The sequence below is a fragment of the Microtus ochrogaster genome, chromosome 24, assembly GCF_000317375.1.
Source record: "Microtus ochrogaster isolate Prairie Vole_2 chromosome 24, MicOch1.0, whole genome shotgun sequence".
NCBI lineage: Eukaryota > Metazoa > Chordata > Mammalia > Rodentia > Cricetidae > Microtus > Microtus ochrogaster.
In genome coordinates this window covers 11,818,321-11,822,881 of record NC_022024.1, presented here as the reverse complement: position 1 = coordinate 11,822,881, position 4,561 = coordinate 11,818,321, and positions in this window count along the sequence as shown.

Sequence of the window (4,561 nt, the reverse complement as noted above, 5' to 3'; positions counted from 1 at the left end):
TAGAACTTTCCTATTCAATTTTTTTACTTTTCTTTTAAATGGTAACCTGCTCAGATTTTCCACCTCTGAATCTATACATAGAGAAATCGCAGCTTAAAAATTAAGGATAGAATCTGACCTATTACCCATCTCTCTGTGTTTGACACCATTTTAGGCATAAATCAGATTTTCCACATCCTTACCACACAGGAACCAGTGTTTCCTGTATAATTTACCTTCAATTAAGCCATGTTTTATAGCTCAAGTAAAATTTAAAAAAGAAAAAAAAAAGAATATTGGAATCCTAGATTCTGTCATGTTGAGTCAATCTGTGGATGATGGTTATTCTTCACTGCCAACTTGAATGAAATTAGAGTCACCTAGAAGTTACACCTGGAGAGGTTTAACTGAGAAAGACCCACCTTGAACACGGGTGGCACCAACCCAAGAGTTGGAGTCTTGAAATTAAGACCCATAGAAGGGTTGCAGGCAGGAGGGGGGACATGAGCATCATCATTAAACACCCCTCTCTGCCTAGACACAATACTACAGTCTTGCTGCCATGCCTTCCTGCCAGACTGGACTGTATCCCACATCTTGGCCCACGAACCAAAATAAATTCTTCTCTTAAAGTACTTCCGTCAGGGATTTGGCCCAAGCAATGAAAAAAGTAACCAACACACCACATAAATAAAAGTCCAGTTGTTAAAAGTTATGTTAGAACAAGCCTACAAGTCAAGATGCTGAATTTTAGAGCCAAGCCTACCCTGACTTGCTATTTGGTCGGAAGTTTCTATTCTGTAGAGATCTGGATGAAGACACTGACAGTCCTGTCTAACATGGAGGAAGTTTCTTAACGTCTCCGATTCACCTGTCAATAAAAATAACACGATGTCATACACTGAATATTGAGAGGTGTGGCTGGATTAGCTTGCGGAAAGCAATTACCGGTGCTTCCCACAGGTCATATTCAATTGGTTTCCTATTGTGTAGCCTAGAAGCAGTGAATGAGATGAGTTTAAAGGTCCCTTCTGATATTAACACTTTAAGTTTTTGGTATTTTTTTTTTCCTGGGCACTGTAAATCATCACACTTCAGCCTCCTCCCCTGGTTCTCTCTCTTGGCCTCCCAGCTGCAGTATAAATACCCTACTCCCACCTGTAGACTCTGGATAGCTTCAGGCTCAGGGATTCTTTTGACCAAACTTCCACATCATAACCCATTTGCAGGGCCTCTGGGGCTTCCTGATTTCCTCCCTGGTCCTAACGCATCTGGACTTGAATTTCACTTCCTCCCATTCCATTCAAAAGATGAGGTCAGGCCCTGAAAGAGGAGCACCATCAGCACCCCCTACCTCCCAAGTGCCCTCTTCACACCCACCACCTGCCTGCTTGGACGCTCACCGCCCACCCGCTGCCAGCTTGAGAGGCTAACCCACCAGCCAGGACATCTGCTCCAGACTACTGCCAAGCTCTCTGAGCCCATCTACCCACCTGCTGGCCTGCCTCACGGTGCTCTCGTGTGACAGCCCAGCCCTGCCCTCGCTGGCCAGCCAAACCTAGCCCACTCGAGGGTCCTTAGCTATGAGCCTTGACCTGGGCCTGTCACGGACATGGCTGCAGATATTGACAGAAGGATATGATTTTGCTTTTCTTATTCCTGAGAAGAATGCATATTACCGCTTGAGATAAATTATCTTTATCTCCTCCATACTTAGTCTATTTTGTAGCCTGTTTTTATTACCTAATTTGTTCCTTTCATTGCGTACATTTTTTAAGAGAAGATGAATACAGAAAAATGTGCGCCTATAACTCCATTATCGCCCATGTCATTGCAACCCTCTTCATTGTTTCCTGCAGGGTGGGAAGAGAGCTCTGACATCTCACTGTCTTCTTAGTCAGCAGCCCTAGTGCTAGTGACCTCCTTGACCTTGACTACTTCCCTAAAGGCCTTCCTCCAAATTCAGTCACAGTGGGGCTTCCACGTAGGAACTTAAGAGGGGACACAATTGTCAATCCATTGCAGCTGTATACACCAAAACCAGGACCTATCTGTGTTTCGTGGTTATTTACACACGCTAGTGTTCTCCTCAGACTTTCTCACTCGGCCAACATCTACCAGGTAGGTCTACCACTGTGCAACACTTAATCCATTCAAGAAATGGGTTCCACGGCAGAACACTGGGCCCATCAACACTCCATCATGGGTGGGGGTCTTGAGACCCCACCTCTCCCTGAAGAGCTAGAGAGGCCATTAATACTTGCTGAGGGGGGATCTTATTCCTCAAAAGCTTAGCCACTAGAAACTTTCTTCTGCTCAAGTTGTAACACACACACACACACACACACACACACACACACCAAACTCACCATGCTGAGGCAAGTAACCCTAATTAAATACAGCAGAACACATACACACAGCAGAAAAGCAGGAAGGAGGCTTGGTGGGGAGAAGGGGCATGTGGAAAGTGTGTAAGAGAAGATAATAAGGTAGGAAATATGATCACATGTGTGAAACTGTGCGAGACTATCTCTTGTAATGTTTATGTTTAAAAGCAGGAAGAAACACGTTCCACCCGAAAATGCCAAATAATAATAAAAACCAGAGCATGTCCTTCTGCTAACTATAATTCCCCCAGCGACTTCCTATTATTCTTAAGGTTCTGCTCAATTTCTTCTCTCCACAGTTAACCCCGTCTCCCTCATCCAGCCCCAGGTTCCTTTACATCCTCCTCATCTACCTCTCTTTCCTTACTGCTTTTCCGTTTTCTCTACCCTCCGCCAAGTCAAGCCTGCCCCTTCCGTGACTTGACATGGACCATTCTCTCATTCTAGAATGTTCTTCACAGACTCTTCGCATTTTCAGTTATGTTTGCCTGAAATATTTTCTATCAGCCACAGTCACACTGTTTTCCCTCCTAATTACTCCTCAATACAATGATGCATTTTTATTTTATTTTCAACTGCGCCATTCCAATTTATCTTACTTTATCCCTTTTTTTATTGCCTACCTGGATTATTAGAATGCCACAGTGCACACTAGGAATAAAGATCTTGTCTTTACATCTCTTTATCACTGAAACTTAGACATTGGCACAGAAAGCACCAAATTCCATTAAGTACCCAAGTAGTAGGTCAAAGTTCAGTCATGGTTTAGCGAAGGGAAGAACCAAGATTCTAAGCCGTTCACTCGTGTTTCAAATCCTACAAAGTAATATCAAAAATAATAGTTCCAAAGTCATATGTGACAGTGAACACGGGGTGCAAGCTCAATTATTGGAAGAACGTCACTTAGCAATTACTAAAGCTACTGTTCCAGGGACGGGGCTTCCCTATACTATACTTACTGCTGAGTACTCTCTTCGCATAGCTTATCTCATTCTCCAGCCCACCCTTGCAAGCAGCTGATGTTGCCCTTATTTTGCGCTGAGGCAGTTGAGGCCAAGAGGGTGAGTACTTTATCCACATCACACCCAAAAGACTGATCTAAAGTGGAGCCAAGGCCTGTCTGCAGAATTTGAGATTGATCACACTTTGACGGTTTTTTTTTAAAGCTCATTTTTAAAATAAGGTATTGCAACATATAATTACACACATACGTACATACATACATACATAAATGTATATGGACATATATATATTTCCTGATCTATACATGTATTTACTTATAACTTTAGAAATAAAATTAAGCAACTTTATATCCAAAAAAACAAACCAACAAGAAAAAGAAAAGCAAAAACGTGGACATTTTATCTTCACCTCCGACATTACTCTTACCCCCTTCTTCAGTGCTTTTTCCTACATAGGAAACAAGATGTTATATGGTGATGAAATTTTCCCTGCACTCAATCTAACATGTGATATAGAAGGGCAGCTTTGCGGGAGAGAAATGACCAATGGCGGGAGTCCGGGACTAATTCATTGCGTTTTGAATGAAGTAGCGAAGATGTCTTTGAAGAATCATTTGCCCTGCCTAATAAGTAATCTTCCGAAGTACGGAGCTTAGTGATTATTAATCCTCACAACCACTGTGGCCAATGAATAATGCTGATCTGAGTCCACCTGCATACATCCTTGTCCCCTGAGACAGATAACCTGGAAATTAGAGACTTTCAAGGAGATACCAGATAGCTACACTCCTTCAGACATCTACAGATGCTAAAACTGACCCAGACCTGGGAAATGCCCATGCCAGATGAAGTCTGCTATTTCTTATACGAGTGGGCTGTTTTTCAGGAAGCATGGGAGACCAGCTCCCAACAGAGCCAAATGAGGGATTGGTTGTTGGATAAAGTTTTCTAAAGAGAAGGAAAACAGAAACATGCACAACTGAGACAAGCTGCCTAAGTAACAGAAATGATATGAAAGCAATCAATCCGAGTCTCTAAAGAGGATAGAAATCCTGAATAATCCCAAACAATACTCCTAAGCAAATGAGGGAAGTACTACTGGCTTAAGAGGTGCCATTAAGAGGTTCCCACCATCATCACGGCTCTGCCATCCTCACTGCAGATCCAGTGCTCACAGCCAGCATATCCAGCTGTGTGAACACCAGAGCATCGGGAGGTGCGAGGTGCAAGAAG